At 39.0% G+C, this 17960-nt stretch overlaps 1 protein-coding gene across 1 annotated transcript in view; it reads right to left on the reverse strand.

The window, feature by feature from the left end:
- The window catches only part of POLA1 (DNA polymerase alpha 1, catalytic subunit), a 304797-nt gene that overhangs the window by 34411 nt on the left and 252426 nt on the right, over nucleotides 1-17960 (reverse strand). The gene's annotated exons all lie outside the window — the stretch shown is intronic.

Genomic DNA, 17960 nt, shown 5'->3' on the forward strand with positions numbered 1-17960 from the left:
TGACTGCTTTTTAAATAAAATAATACCAACATAATTTTATGGTATATCAAACTGACTCATCACCAACTTCTACAATTTATAATAAAATTACAATCCACTTAGTCCTGGACAATACAAACTTCAAAACATCAAAGCAAAGAATTTAAGATATCCAGGAAAAAGTGGCATTAATTAAAAAAATAAGTAGCAATTTACTTTAAAAGTGTTCAAAAGCCTAGTAGCAACATTTCAAGTGATTATACTGTATTAACAACACTTATTTCCATCATTTAATATTGTATAATAAAAAGGTTCTGAACTACCTGTTGAAACCCTAGCAAAAAAAAAAATCAAATTTCAACCATTGTTTCAATAAAAAAAGATTGATTTCTCCTCCACTGCACCATTAAATATCACAATCATTTTCAAATAGAAAATATTCAGTTGATAACATTACTACTCTCATGCGTTACTGACTTGTTTATGAACTCTTTCATTGTTATATCTAAAGTATAAAATGACCTTACAAATAGTTGAATGTTTTAATTTCAAGTTCACACTATTTGCCACTAATAGGATGGTATTTGTTTTTATATCCCAAATAAAACTACTCAGTCTGTCACTCACTCCCTTTTATTCATTTTTTTGTTTTGTCTTTACTGCATGCATCTCTTGTAAAGTGAAAATGTCTGTTTTAAGATAAGTGGAAATACTACAGTACGTAACGTTTTCATGTCAAAATAATTACATTATTATATTCTGAGTTAAATAATTTAAGATAGGAAAACATTTTGATATGCATTTGACAGTTGTAATCCTCGTAAGATCAAATCAACTTCTTGCAAAAGGAACTTCCACTTGTTTTAAAAAACACCACCATAGAACAGGGTAAGCAACATAGAAGGTTGCCTCACAATTTTTTCCTCTTGAAGACCTGGGCGCAAATCCTGAACTTAAGTTACCAAGGGCAAGAAGTCTAATTCAACTTCTGGAAGCTAATGGAATTAGGTCGGGGATAAATTTGTTCCAAAGGCTGGAAACTGGTATGCAGGTTTTATGGCCATCTCTACAACAGAAATAAGTCAGGTGCATCCTTGTCACTGCCCTCTCTTTGTTCTCATCGTGGAACCATCATGTAACACGGGACAACTCGATCTGTCCTAGACAGAGACTTTCAGGGTGGAATAATAAGCTTACTGGAAGCAAAGACAAAGGGTTTCTGATCATGTGCGAACTTATGAGCATGATGGCCACAGTAGATTTGGATGGATGGTATGCTTTTACAGCACTGTTTTTATTTATTTTACAGAACTCAGGACACAATTATTCTCCAGCTTATACTATCATATTTCTTTTCTGATAAACAGAGATGGCAAAATATGACATTCACCACCAATGGCAGAATTATCAGTTTGAGTAAATAAGCTTGAAAATGTATGTAGATATAGACTCTCTTATGTGGATTTTCATAAACAGATCATGCATAATTCACAATGCCTATGCCATTAATTAGTAATTTCTTGTTTTCATGTCTGCTACAGAATAAAATAAATATATATATAATGCTGTTATATATGTAGGCTTGCACATCTTAAAATGGGACAGATTTTAGGGCAGAGGTGGCCAAGCTACAAAGTACATGCTGGGTGGGGGGGAGGAGGGGGAAGATAATCACAATTTATCCTATCTTTTAAAATTACATAAATATCAATTTCATCTGTTTAGGATATAAAGACTTTCTAAAGAATTTTTTCATGTGTGGTTATTCTTTGAACAACATTAATGCAAGTGACTAAAAATTTAATTGAATCTCAAATCAAATAAGCGTACAGTTTCAAGTATTTATCAGATTAAATTAATCTACAGTTAGGCATTGAAAACCAACATCATTCAGTTGGTGAAGATTCTGAAGTTGCTTTTAAGAGGGATTCTCTTTTTGGGTCATATCTTTAGCTGATATACAGGGACATAGGTCCACTTATGTTAATGGAACAAGACAGATTTATATAATTTGAAAACCAGGTCCTTAGACCTTTCTTTCTAAAACTAAGTTTGGGGATTAAAATAAACATGTGGTAAACACATTTTAAAATGGCTAGTAAAATTTCTGACAAAGAAAAGTCAATGATGGTACAGGAACATAGAAAGAGGTACCTACAACCTACTTACTATACGTCCTGGACACTTTCATACCATCATATGATCTGTTTAATATTCCTGTGAACTGTATGTCTTCACAAAACTTAATGATTATTTTCTCTTCTTTTAGTACAAACCAAATTTTAATTACTTATTTTTCTACATCATCCTTCATACATTCTGTCTCTTGATACCAAAAGGTATTTTTTCTCTTTTTGGTGCTTCTCTTTATATCAATATTTTGACATATTAAATAGATAATTTGGTGTCATAGCAAATGCAAGTCTATACCTTGTATTTCTGATGTCATTTTGAAACATGTCATAGCTTTGCTGAATGATATATTCAGTAATTAATCAGAGTTTTACCATATTCTTTCATCCAATCTAGGAGAGACCTTTCCCTCCATTATTTACAGTGTAGATGCAAATGGTTTCCACCTTTTTATTCTGTTTTTAAGAAATGTAAGCACAAACTCCAATTGTATCAATGACTAAAATTTAAATGTTACTTTTTAACTGCACAACCTACTTTTGTTTCAAACAGTGTTATTAGCCAATTAAATATGTTAATTACAAGTAACAGAAAGTATCAGCAGACACATTAAAATACAGTAACACTGGGAAACAAACTGATAAACTTGGGAAAACAGTCACATACACACTGAGTGAAATTTTAGATATCTGTGGGAGTTCTGCCATTGCTTTTATGAAATCAAGATTTCAGTGTGTGTGTACACACATAATGAAACAGGTTATGTAAAGTTACTTTAATGCAGATCAGTATAAAATTTTTCTACATAAATAATATTTGTGTTCCTCATTTTAGACATTTTGTTTAGGAATTTTGCTCTGAGCAAAACATTTTACATGCACATCTTGCCTGTATCTGCTTATTTATTTGCTTTGGTTTAAAAGAAATGTAACATTTATAATAAATAATAATATTTGTGATATATTGGTTTACTTGGTCAGTTCTGAATACTACATATAGCTGATCATTTCTAATTATAATTTGTTTCCATTTATTAACAATTTCAATTCAAGGTGTGACTTTCCTTGTGGACATTTAACTTCAGTAATGAAGGATATACATGCAATGCTAATCCTTACAGAAAAAGAGTACAAAACAACTTTCAGAAGCTCTCAGCATAATTTTCTTTGTCACCTACAGGTGATGGTATTATTTCATTAGGTGGCACTTACATTGCTAGGGAATGAAAAAGCTCTTTCTGCAGCCTTTCCAAACCTTACTGGCCAAGAACTGAACCTGAGTGTCCTGTGAACGGTATATACAACTACCACCACTAGGTCACTGGTCTTTTAAATAATCTCTACTAAACAAATAAGATTTCAGAAAGTTTTTTACTAGATAATTACACTTCCTGATTTTGTAATTAGTGGAACTACATGTAATTACATAATAATTATGATGGTAATTACGTAATTAAGATGTATAATTATGTAGTAAAAAACATTATGGAAATAAAAGCCATCAACTGTATAAGCACAATACATTTTAAAAATAAATTCTGTATCATCTGTTTAAAACTCCTATTTTTCTCAAAATATCGAAGTGATTAGATCACATTATAGACCACTGCTGGCAAAGTTTTGTTGTTTGGTTTTTTTTTAACATTTCTGACAGCAGTGGGGAAAAAATCTGAAAAATAGCAGTGTTTTTAATTCTCTTGAAACCACCATCATTTTGCCATCTAAGCACCAACATACCATGTGGCTTATACAGAGTTAAAAGTCTTCTGTTTGAATTTTTACATTTCATGCTCTCACAAAAATAGTTTTAAAAAAGAAACATAACTGACAGCAGGAATTTAGAATCTATAGCATAAGTGAACTGGGACTGGGAACTCAGCTATGCCCCTCAATCTTGACCATGTCCTAAGAAAAGGGGCATCATTTCATTACAGAAAATGCCCTCCACTCCACCATACACACACACCATGAGAATAAATAAGGTATTAAATGTTTTTATATTTCTCACATGTATTTAGTAAACAAAACAAGAAGTATGATGTTATATGAAGGAGATTGATAGCAGTCTCCATGGGAAAGAAAGTGTTGTAGAGCTACGGTGTACAAAGCAAACAAAAAGGGAATGGGGATTTAAATGAATATTTTTAGTGGCTGTTCCAGAACTGCTGTGTCACCAGTTAGACAGTCAGGCTACAGAGTAACCTATACGCCAAATTTAAATATATGTATATTAGTAAAATTACTGCAACGATTTATTTTCAGTGTGTAAACATGATGGTGGTGATAACATTTTTGCTCGCTTACATGCAAACTATAGCAGAAATGCATAGAGTACAATATGCTAGTATCAGGCTATTTGGTAATATGGTAGTAGCAGGATATTTACATGAAAAAAATCAACTAAGTTAATTTATGCCAAGTCAGAAGTAAATTAAGCTGACCACCTCTCTAACCCTCCTCCAACAAAGTAAGCATAATGTACAAGAATATACAACCATGGTTAATCAATATTGTTTAGTAATGAAGAAAAGAGCCCTGGCTAAGGAACAGAATCAGGATTCAGATAATTTCTGTTCTACTTTTGTCTATGCCAGTGACTTCCTGTGTGACTAGTTATGCCACAATTTTTTTCACCTCTTTCTACAGCTGTAAATGGGATATGTAATACATAACTACACCATAAATGCCTAAATTATTAAGAACAGTAAAGCTGTGAGCTCAGAGGAAAAGAACTAATGTAACATTTAGCATATAGGTACTTAGATTTCAGGGGTATGAAAAACACACAAAACCATTAAAAGAAAAAACAAAGGGTGCCACCTCCTCTCCCCCCCCCCCCTTGAAAAACAGCACTTTACTTTAAACTTGGTGCATTCTGGAACCGAGACCTGTGCATCCCCAGAAGAGGCAGTGCCTTACTTCAGCCTGGTTCACCTGACATCTATAAAGATTGGCTGCTTTAGTGGGGCTTTTTTGGTATTTTTGTTTTTTAACATCTGCAAGCAGCAATAGAATATTTTTTCTTAACAACGCACACATTTAACAATATTTTAATGGTGACTTGTATCTAATAAAAAAAAACCATGAAAAAAATGTTGAAGAATTGACCAAATACTATACACTTTCCATCAACTTGTGGAGATGACACACGTGCATATAGACAACTTTTAAAGTGCAAATTATATGGAAAAGGACCAAGAAAAGCTGTATGAGACAGAACTTCGAATAACTCTGTTAACTGTTTGAAGGACCCCTTAAAGGGATTTAAACGTACTATTATTATTGTTATTGCTCTTGTTGTTGTCATTATTAATTAATTGCTTATATATTTAATTAAGTGCTGTAAAAATGGTGTCAGTTTCCTCCATAGCTTATTCATTGCATATCCACTGTTAGGTATCTAAACAGGAAGGAAAATGTTACAAAAAATATTTTCATGCTCACTGTCAAGCAAATATCTACCACTTGGAGAAATGAACTGACATTGTTGAATGACACGCCATCAACTCAGGCCCCTGACACATAGTTGCACCATAAATGGGAAGGGATCTATATGTACAACTGATTTAAGGCGCTATAAAATGGCAAATCAGCCACAAAAATGTTCCACCTGTAACGAAGTACATTTTTACGGCTGGTCTGTATGGTGCCTTAAATTGAATATGTGGCGTGTCCACAGACTGGGGCAGTTTGAGTTGGATGCCTGACAATCAAGTGATTGTCAGAATCAGCCTGGGACAGCCCTGGGTCTCCACCAGTGCCCATAATCAACTGACTGTCAGCACCAGCTCCTGGGGCAGCCCACATTCTGCAGTTCTTCTGGTTCTCTTTGAACACCCACAGTTGAAAGTCCCCAGCAGAGAAAGCCCTTCGACTCTCCTTGCTGGATGCCTCTAATCCCATGCACCCAGCAGCCCCTCCAGAATTGCCAGATGCAGAGCTTAAATTCCCAGAGAAGGGAGTCCTTAAACAAGCCCCAGTACTGTCCTGAGTCTCCAACTGACCCCAGGACTGTCCTGGGGTCAGGACCAACACTCAGCTGACTGCCCAGACAACTTTGGGACAGCCCTGAATAGTGGGAAGGGAGGTGTGCCATGAGCACCACACTTTCAACTTGGTGGTGCAGGGGAAGCCTGGGATCATGATCCACCTGCACTAGCATGGAAAAAGGGTACAACTGGGATCTGATCCTTGACCCCCAAATTGCATTTTCTGCCATGTACATGTGACCTCATTATTATAGAAATTGCAGTATGGAAAAATTCAGTCCATCACACTCTATACATTTGTTCAAAGGGTACAAGCTGAAAAAAAGGACACCTGAGACTCCTTAAAAAAATGTGTAAAGCAACAGCTGATCAACCCACTGGGCTTTTTAGTGATAATTCCCAAAGAAGCAATGCTAACTGAAACTCACTATCTACAGAAAAGGTGGAAAGTCCAGATTAATAACCACAGAACGTCACTGCAGCAAAACACCCATTTAATCTCGGTCAACTCCAGACACTGGGAACACAGCCATTTCTCACTTCTAAAAACAAACAAACAAAACCCTGAAACTCTGGCTTTCTATGCCTTTTTTCCATAAGAACGCCACACTTCTAACTCCATTTTCTTCTCTACTCTGTGCCATAAGCACTTTATTACAGTCTGTTTGTAGACTGAAGAGAAACAGAAAATAACTCTGGTACTAATGCTAGAGCTCATATAATACACTGCATTTTGATTCATGTACAACCTTTCTAACTTACTTTCACAGTCTCTTTCCCTTTTCTATTCGTGACATCAATTCCACATTTTACATACGAACCCCAACACCCTCTTGCTTAAGCACACTTCTGGCCTTAGTCAGAGTATGCTGTCTCCCTCCCTTCCATAGTCACAACCAGCCAATATTACTATACCATAGCTCCACCCCTTAGTAGCTCTGCCAACATCTCCATTATAAATGATCGACTTTCAAAGCTTCATAGTAACTCATCCATAAAAAAAATCACTTCATACGGATACTTGGCACACCAAGTTATGAACACACTGGGGGAAAAACAATGTTTAAATTATAGGATGCAAACAAATATTCAGAGCTGAATTTTGTGTTTTTATGTGTAGGTCATACAGCCTAAAACAGTTTCATTTTTCTCAATGTAATTTTACAGTTTATTCATCCAGAAACTAAACTAGGCACTTTTGGTATTTGTATAGAGGACATAAGTGGGAATGTACATGGCTTTTATAATGGTGCATTAACAGTCTCTGAACATAATCTGAAGAATTAAATTCTACTTTTAAGTACTGCCTATTGAAGGTGCAGACTTTCCTAAAGTCCAGCAGTTTCACCACCACTTCCTTCAAAGCATCCTCTCTTTTCCATTATTAGTATAGCCTACAAATAAAAAATAGGTTCAGATTTTTTTGGATCAAGGCAGTCAATCGCTGAGATTATTTTGTATGACAGAATATATGAAGGGACCTAAGTGACCTCCATCACTGTTTTACTTAAGCACATCACAAATATTAATACATAAAAATATGCACATGTAAGCATTTAAGAGAGTTATAAAACTGTGATCCCATTACACTTAATACAACACAGGGGCCAGGTACAGACATTACACTTTTAGCAGTATAAGTGATCAGAGACCAGTCTAGACCCATAACAGAACAGAGATTTGGCACACAAATCTAGTTTATACTTGTAGCAGAACAAAAGCTTGACACACAGACTGGTTTAAAAATGGTGTAACCCAGTCTCAGATCCCTCCTCCCCAGCAAATGTGTGCTCTTTTTGCTACTGATGTAAACTACGGTGTTTACAGAAAACTGTGCAACTTAGATCGAATCCACCTCAGGCTTTTTGAATGCCTGTATGTAGCCAAGTAGTCTCACTGAGGTCAATGAAACTACTATTCATTGTGAATAAGAGGACATAATGTGGCTCTAAGAAGTAGTTCTCATCTATGCCAGACTCATGGCACCCCTTGGAAAATGCCAGCCTTTAGTTTTCACTTGTTTTGTGACTACAGAAAAAATAATAGAGCAATTCTTCTATTGCAAAGAACTCAGACCACAATAAATCAAAATGCTTTTAACACTATGGATTCCTATTTGAAATCTCTCGGTTTCTCTGATGAATCACGTTTGCACAGCTAACAGTGCTAATATTGCATGGCACCTTGTGGCACCCTTGAAAGTATCTCTAGACACCGCAGGGTGTGGCAGCACCCTAGCTGAGAATCACTGTTCTAAGGGCTTTTGGACATTGCCCCAGTGCCAACCCTAAGAGCATCGCTGAAAACATTCCATTCCATTTCCCTCCCCACCCAAACTTCCAAGTTCCTGTTGGCTTAGAGTAGCCCTAAGCATATGCCGTTCTGTTTTGAATGTGCTTCTTGCTTCATACTCATGGCCCCTCTAAGCTCTCTATTCTGTCTGGCTTCCAGGCTTTGGCACATGCTGAGCAGAGGCAACTAGGCAATCCGTACTTCTTGGCATATTCTCCTGCACTGCTGAGAAGCAGAGCCTAAGGGTCTTGTCCAAAATTACACTGGCAGGTTATGACAGATGAGGGAATAGAAGGCGGTAAGTCTGAGCCAGAATCACGTTAGTGGCATTACTGGGCTTCATTCCTCCGGTTCTTTTTTTTCCCCAAATCTATTCATTTATATTTATTTATTTATTTTACAGAGAAAACACAACAGCATCTTTACATATAGATATTATTTGCAAGAATGTTATGGAAAGTTGATGCAATACACACACACGTGCATGCACACACACACATACTAGTTTGTTCAACAACTTCATCAGTGAGTTGGACAAGGGGGTGAAAAGCAGCTTGTTCAAATTTGCAGATGACACTAAGATGTGGGGAAAAGTGGGCACGCTAGAAGGGACACGCTGCAATTGGATCCGGACAGGTTATAGGGGTGAGTGGATGAGAATAAGATGGGATTCTATACTGACAAGTGCAGGGTACTGCACCTAGGGAGAAAGAACCAGCAGCATACCTACAGGCTGGGGAACTCCCCTCTCACCAGCAGAGGCAGAAAAGGATCTTGGAGTCATTAAAGACTCCAAGATGAACATGGGCCGCCAATGTGGAGACATGGTCAGGAAGGCTAACTGCACCTTGTCATGCATCCACAGATGCATCATGAGCAGGTCCAAAGCGGTGATCCTCCCCCTTTATGTGACAGTTGGAGTACTGTGGCCTATTCTGGGTGCCGCATTTCAGGAGGGATGTGGACAACATGGAGAGGGTCCAGAGGATCATGCCACTTGCATGATTGGGGGCAGCAGGACAGGCCCTATGAGGAAAGGCTACGGGACCTGAACCTGTTCAGCCTCCACAAGAGAAGGCTGAAAGGGGATCTGGTGGTCATCTGTAAACTGGCTAAGAGAGACCATCAGGCAACGGGAGAGTCCCTGTTCCCCTGAGCACTATTGGGAATAACAAGGAATAATGGCCTTAAGTTAACGGAGAATAGATTCAGGCTAGACATCAGGAGGCACTACTTCACAGTCAGGGCGGCTAGGATCTGGAACCAACTTTCATGGGAAGTGGTGCTCGCTCCTACCCTGGGGGTTTTCAAAAGGAGGCTAGACGGACACCATGTCGGGGTCGTTTGACCCCAGCATCCTTTCCTGCTCATGGCAGGGGGTTGGACTTGATGATCTGCTCAGGACCTTTCCGACACTACCTAGTATGAAACTGATTTGTCCATGAAGATGTTAGTTTCCATTTAGGAAGTTCAGTTCCCACACAAATAGACATGTTGTCTGGTCAGTCAGGATGCTATATTGTTTATATCTCAATCTATGCAAAAAGTTGCTAAACTGTACGTATATTTCTAAATCACTGCTACCATAAAATACAATTCTACCGTCTTTACCAGAAGTATGTCAAAACCTGTGTGTAAGAAAGCTTGCCTTGCTGAAGGCAGACAAGGTTCTTTGGGTAAATGTGGTATCTTTTATTAGACTAACTAAATAGTTGGAAAAACTGTTCTTTGAAAGCTTTCAGGCACCCTTCCTTGGGCATAGGGAGAGTTTGATGTTCTGTGTTCTCCTAGGTAGAATAGAAGCCCATATACAAAATGCAGGTCTGTGCAAATGCAAATGCATGGCAGTGAGGATCAGAGGGAAATAGTTGAGAGACAGGTAGATAAGGTGGGAAAGGGGACAGAATGCTGACCTGGTGTTAGAATATAGCTGGTAAAATGTAAAGAGGTTACTTGGGGTTATTGGATGGCAGGCAGGTTATAATGTGCCATAAATCCAATGTTTTATTTAGACCATGATCTTTTTGTACCCAGCAGATTGATGAAGCGAAGTTCATAGGCTCATCTACAAAAGATGTTTTGTAAACTCCCTTTACGGATTAGAACTGAGAGATTGGAGAGAGAGTGGTTGCCTTATGAGAAGTGTGCACCCACAGGTAATTGGATATTTTCGTCTTTGATAGATTTTTGGTGTGTGTTCACTCTGGTATGCAATTGTTGTTTGGTTTCTCCTACATATTTTCCATCAGGGGATTTGGTGCACTGCATGAAATATATTATAAGTCTGGAGGTGCAGATGTAAGATTCAGGAATGGTAATTGTTCTGCTGTGGGTGTAGTTATTGTGGAAGCGTTGGAGAGGAGTTGGCAGATTTTACATTTCTTGTCCCAACATGGTCTGGATCCATTTGGTGTGCTTTGTGCCATACGAAGTTTGCTTCTGACGATGGGATTGGTGAGGTTTGGTGCTTGTTTAAAGGCGAGGATGGGTGGTTCTGGAAAGATCTTTTAAAAAACTGGGTCTTCTTCTAGTACGGGTTGCAGCTAGAGGTGCATCAATACATCGGTCTGATATTGGATTGGCACCAATATAAAGAAAATTGAATGTATTGGAAATTGGTCTGATGTGGCTGATAAATGCCCTTCGCATACGTGCAGCTGCAGTGCAGAATGTAAGTGGCAAGGAACATAGCCTGACAGCTTAGAGAGCTGTGTGCAGATGGTAAGTCTGTTGTGGTAGAAGGGAAGGGGGAAGGGAAAGGGAATATGCAGACAGATCAAGGCCCCTACGATGAGGGAGGGAGTGGGGTGGGGGGCTGGGGATGCCGAGCTGGGGTGGGGCATGGGACAGAGCCATGGCTCGTCTGGGGTGTGGGTGGCTCCCGCTGCTGCGCCTACCATGGGAAGGCATGGGAGGCATATGCCATCCCAGCATGCCCCCCCCACACCCTCCCAGCTCCATCCTGCACCAGCAGCCCAGTCCCAACTTCACTCCCTCCCTCCCCTTAATCTGCACCCCCCCCACACCCCTTCTCTTCCACCACAACAAACTTACCAGCCTGATGCTGCTCTTCAAGCTGCCAGGCTGCATATCAAAAATTGGACTGGTATCAGCTGATATGCATTCTTAAAAATGGGCTATCAGTATCAGCCCCATCTCTATTGGTGCGCCCCTAGCTGCAACTGAGGATTTTCCATACAGATTCCAGGGAAGGATGGTATGTCATAACTAATTGTGTTCGATTTGTTGGGATTTCCTTTTTGTAGTGCAGCAATTGTTCACATGGCATCTGGGTGACTCTTTCAAAAGTGTGATCTCTTTCTCTGGAGTAGAACCCTTGTTGAGTGAAAGCCCTTTTGAGATTTGCAAGGTGATGAGCACGGGTGTTCTCCTCAGTGCAAATTTGGCAGTATCAGAGGGCTTGCCTATATATTACAGTTTTCTTGGTGTGTTTAGGGTGATTGCTGGTTCTGTGTAGATATGTATGTTGGTCCGTGAGTTTCTTGTATATAGTGGTTTGCATTTTACCATTCTGGATATTGATCATAGTGTCTAAAAAGAAAATGTTGGTGCTGGTGTATTCAAGACAGTCCAATGGAGGGGTGATAATTATTGAATTAATGATGGAAAAATCAATCAGATTGCAGGTTTTCAGTCCAAATGATGAAGATATCATCTATATATCTTAAGTATAGCATGGGTTTGATGATGCAATTCTTGAGGAATTGTTCTTCCAGGTTGTCCATAAAAAGGTTGGCATATTGTGGGGCTATTTTGGTGCTCATAGCTGTGTTCATGGTCTGGAGGAAGTGTTGGTTATTGAAAGTGAAGTTGTTGTGCCTTGCTGAACACATTTTTTGCTGATTAATGGAATATATCTTCCCCTGATGCTTTTTTCTTCTATTCTTTTTAATGACTTTCAACAAACACTGACATCTACAAGCAGAGTTTTTCAGCATGGAAGGATTAAAAGCTGGATCTTTGCTGACCTGTCACTACTTAAGCAACAGATTTTAATCTAAAGCCCCTGGCACATGTTACACTTAGACATGATTAACCAGTTAATGACATCTTAAGTTACTACCCAGCTACACATTAATGCAAATAATGGTGTGATAAAACAATGAATAAGCCATAAAGTTATTCCAGAAAAACTATAATAGCTCTGTGGCTGGTCTATCATGCCCCATTAATTGAACATGTAATCAGGCTGGGGCTCTCAGCAGGAGTGAGGCCCCATGGCTCTGATCCCCTTCAGCTGATGGGGCTCCCAGTTTCTGGGGCAGCCTAAAAGCTGAGAGCGGTCAGCTGATCCAGGCCCTCAGCCACAAGGGTGCAACATGTGCTCCCAAGGCTGGGAGACATTGGCTGATCAGTCTCCTATCTGTAGGAGTGCATGAGTTAGCCCCAAAGCCTGGAAGCCCTATTAGCTCCCAGCAATGGGAGCTTGCTTCTTGCCAGAAATAAGGCATAATGGGCTTTAATGCTTGATTCTGCTATCACATCTCTTGCCATACACGTGGTGTGTGGCTGAAAGCACAAATAGGATTCCCACATCCAATTCCATTGTGCCTTTACTTGCATATCTGCTTATTCCTGGAGGTAGCTGACAGATTTCTTCACTAAACAGCAACTGAAATGACACTATTTTAGGTTTTGCTTCGGTTGGTTGCAAGGAACTTAAAGGATATTTAGTTGTGAAAAATAATTTTGAACAGAATGGTCATGATTTTATTCAGTTGAAAATAGAAGGCTAAATAAAAATAATCCTGTAGGTAAGGTTTTCAATCTCCAAAGGGCAACTATTGAGAAATCAAGGGAACTCATTAGTGAAGAACTTACATTCTTCACTTGAATGTGGAGCAGCACTTGGAATTTCTTTCAAATTAAAGGTGCAAAAATTATCTGGAAGCTGCATTCTCAGCAAGAAGAAAATACTTGTATGAGAGGCTACAGAATGAATAAATACTTGTATGAGAGGCTACATGACTGAGGATCACACAGGGGAGGGCTGTTCCCCCAGACCCTGAAACAGCTCTATGCCCTGAGACTCACCAGCATCTGGCACCTTAAAGAACAGGGGCTTTAAGGCAAGGCTCTTTAAGGTGATGGATCACGGCAAGCCCAAATACCAAATGCCAATAATCAGCTACTATCAGCACTGGGACCAGGGCACCCCCAGTCAGGTTCCACACATGGAGCTACACAGGTTCCATTGCTGACAATCAGCTGATTGATGGATGATGGAACACACCACATGTTCTATTAATGGTGCATTTGTTGAGGAATATCTTTGTGGATGGTTTGCCATTTTACGGTGCCATAAATTTGATAAATCTGTGGCACCTTGCTATTTATGGCATGATTAACACATTAATCCTGCCAGAAATGCAAACATGTGCCAAGGGCCTTAGAATTCTGGATGCATAGGGAGAATTGCCAAAAGTCAAATTCAATTGGCATAAGGAAATGAAACCAAGCAGTAAAGGTTTTCTGCCAATATAAATAGAGAGAGAACAAAAATTAAGCTGCTGTGCAGTGAAGTTGGGATTGAGATTACAAAACAATTTAGGCATGGGCTGAAAACTAAATGAATACTTCTCAGTTTCCAGGATAGACAGAATGGCAGTATGGGTAGTGGGAATGAGTCTGGAAACAAAAACTACCATATGCTATATATATTTATGTTTGTAGAACTGAAGAACATAATGCGGTCAAGCTTATTAGGTTCAAATCATAAGGAACAAATGCCTCTCTCTCTTTCTTTCAGAATTTTTAAGGTTCTCATTCTTGAAATTACAAGGCCAGTGGGAAGATGCCTATCAAATTGGTAGTACGTAACTGAAGAATACATATATGGAATTAGGGCTAAGGAAAAAAAGTAATCCTGGCAATCACTGCATTCTGCATACTATGCAAGGCTTGAGAACAAGTTTTGAGACAAAGAATAATTAAAACATGGGAAGTAAATAGGAAAAGAACAACATACAGCACAGGTTTACTAAAAGTTGATTATATCAGATGTCTCTGGTAATTTTTGAAGAAATAACTGATATTCTAAGACAAGGGAAACAATGTTGAACTACTGTATCTGGACTTGAAACAGTGTTGACCTGAAAACAGTGGTTAATAGAAGAATTATACAATGGATTAGGAAATGGCTAAGAGGTAGATGGTAACAGCTTGTACTGAAAGGGAACTGTCAGACTGGTGGAAGGGGTATTTTGGAGTTCTTCCAGAATGGGCCTTGGGACTGATGTACCATCAAGAAGAAGCCTCATTCAGTTTCCCTCTACTGAAGGCCCCCCTGAAGGCAGACCTGGCATAGCTTCACAAGGGGTAAGTCTCTGACTTGAGAATTCGGCTTCTTTATGTCCCTGGCTGCCCCAGCTATCCATAGCACACTCTGCCTCAGAGAGTGCCCTTATTTCGGTGAACTCCTAGGAAAGGGGGTGTTTTCTTTTTTGCAGAGCCATCGGGAAGCGGGAGGAGGGAGTCTGAGTGCTGATATCCCAAACAGTATGGCAGACTGCTCAACTCAAAAGCTTGTCTAACTTTATCCCAACTACTGAGTTGATCTGATAAAAGAAAACCTTTACTTCCATAATTTCTGGACTATGGTGGCTACAATATCACTCTAACACTACAGCTTTATCGTGCCATTGCAGTTCACTCTGTCCTGCCTCGGACTCTGCCCTTCCTGGGACTATTCTTTGCACACTGTTCTCCCTGGGATTTTCTCTGTGTCCCCCCTGGGACTACCCTGTCTCTCTTTCAGCTCTCTCTGAGCCTCACTCTTTCTCCTCAGGCCTACATAGCCATCCTCGCAAAAAAACTGTTACCATACTATAGTATTCAACACTGGGACTAACAGATGCTCAATAAAAAGAAACAATGTCATGGAGAACCACTCAGGAAGTAGTTTGTGGATTCTATTGCCAGGCCCAGACTACCATCTCCCCCCAGGGTGAAAAGGGCACATCATGTCATAATCCTGTGGGGCCAGGATCTCATGAACTTGGCACTAGTACCTTTTCGCACCAAACACTTCACCAGGAACTCCTTTAACATTTGATAAGCCTGGAGAAATTACATGTCTAGCTGCATCTTGGGGCTGACACACAAAATGTTGGGTTCTGAATTACTAGGTATGACTCAGGAAAGAGACTAAGGAGTCATTGTAGATAGTTCTCCAAGGTCAACAGCTCAGTGAGCAGCAGCAACCAAAAGAGCCAATAAAATGCTGGGAATCATTAAGAAGGGAACTGAATACAAAATGGAGAACATTATCAAGCCATTATACAAATTCAAAGGGAGTGGACAAACTGAATAGGGATTGTTATGCACCAGGTCTCAGAATACAGGAGCCAAGGAGCACACACTGAAATTAGGAGACAGGTTTAAAACTAGCAAGGGAAAGTTCTTTTTTTTTTTTTTTTTTATGTAGCAGACAGTTAACATGTGGCACTCCTTACTATGGGGGGGGGGGGAGTCACAGAGGCAGGTAGAATAGCCAGATTCAAAAAGGGACTAGTCAATTTGGGGATGATCAATTAACAGCTAGTTGGAAATGTTTCCTCCGGCACCTCTATACCAATGATGGTGGATGCCAGGGAGGTAGGGAATAGGGACAGGTCACTTGAGATATAATCTGGTTCAATGCTCTCCCTCTAAATCACTCCTGCCACTCTCAGAGACAGAACACTGGGTTAGATGGAGCACTGGTCTGACCCAGTATGGCACCTCTTATAACCTTAATATTTGCATTAATAGCCTTGTCACAAAAAATCAGAGTGTGCAAATACATGTTAATACAATGCTGGAGGTGCTAAGATGACACAGGAGGACCAGAATTTTATTCAGAAGAAATGAATGGTCTTGAGGTCTATTTAATAGTAACAGCAATTTAACTTTAGAAAGTAAAAGATAATGCACTTAAGCATTAATGAAAACAATTTTGTCTATAAACTGGGGACTCATCAACTGGAAGGCATGGAGGAAGAGCAAAACTTGATCACAAATAACTAGGCCACTGATGTGACGCAGCTATGAATAAAGTGACTGTAATCCTGGTATATTTCAGACAAAGTATTTCCAGCAGACACCAGGGAATACCATAGTGCAAAGTTCTGGCAAGATCTCAGTCAGAATACTGAGTACTACTCTAGTCACCTCTGCTCATCAAAAATGAAATTAACTGGAAGAGGGGAAGGGAAGGGTTACTAGAATGATCAGAATAGAGAGACTCTCTTGCAAAAGGCAAATCTTGGCATTTTTAGACTAGGAAAATGGATGCTGAAAGGGGATATGATTGCTGTCTATAAATAAATTGGTAGCAGGATAAATACCAGTGATGCAGAGGAGCTATTTAAGCTAAAGGACAACATTGGCAAAAAAAGAGATAAGTAAACTGACCAGAAATACATTTAGGCTAGAATTTAGAAAGTTTGCTGCCACCAAAAGAGGGATGCTCTTGAACAGCCTTTTGACGTTAGTGAGGGATAAGAAACCTAATTATAAGAAGTTTGATAATTTTAATAAAAGCATTATATGATTTGGTTCACTGAAATAATAAGACTGAACTCAATGATGATACAAGAAGTCTCTTCCAGTCATATCTATGCCAATCATAGGGCATATGCACAAAATCCTTCTTCTTCAGCTAAGAATAAATTGAAATAAACATTATTTTAGGAAATCTGCAACAATCCAGACCCAAGGACTGCTTACAGATGTTTAAAAAATGGCATTACTTTTAACTCTGCTAACTCCTGCACTGAACTCGCAAAAGAGGCATTGCGTTAGTTGGACCTAGCATGTCCAATATCTGTATAAATTGGGTGCTTTAGTGAGGGTTTTTGGGTGCTTTTATCTAATAGCTGATTGAATCAAAAAGCCCTGATAAAGCCCCCAATCTATAGATGCTGCAGAGCTGGGTTGAATTACCACTCCGATTCTTCCAGTAAAGTGCAGTTGTTTTTTTGTTTTGTTTTTTTTTTACATGTCTGTAAGCAGCCAAGACAACAAAATATATTAGATTCAAATGACTAAAGTATTTTTGCTTGTATTTAGGCAGAATCAAAGTTTTCCCAGACTTGCACATCTGTTATTTAGTATTTGATAATGAAGTTCAAACTTCAGGAATGTATTATCTTTTTTATGGTACTTTTAGGGTCTCCTCTTTTTTAAGGGTACTTAAGAAAAGCAACACCATGATCCTTTGAAGAATGTGGTGTCAATATGCCAAAAAGGTGCTCAGACTCCATTTCTATTGAGTATTTCAAGTTAAGAGGTTAAAACTATCCAGCTTCAGCTTTTATATTGGGTTTTTTTGGTTTCAATCCATCATCAGGAACACTCTTGCTTGCAAACTTGGAAAGAATCACCTTCCTGCATGAAAACTGTACATTAGCGTTAACTAAGATTACAGTACCTAAAAGAAGACAACAAAATCATCTATTTTCTGGATGTGTGCTGTGTATTCAACTTTTACACTTACGGAGTTTTCCTTTTGCAGACAGTTTCTCTCTTCTTGAAAACTCTTCTAAATATTAATAGTTGAACATGA

The sequence above is a fragment of the Crocodylus siamensis genome, chromosome 1, assembly GCF_052110815.1.
Source record: "Crocodylus siamensis isolate JL-2025a chromosome 1, ASM5211081v1, whole genome shotgun sequence".
In the NCBI taxonomy this organism is placed as follows: Eukaryota; Metazoa; Chordata; order Crocodylia; family Crocodylidae; genus Crocodylus; species Crocodylus siamensis.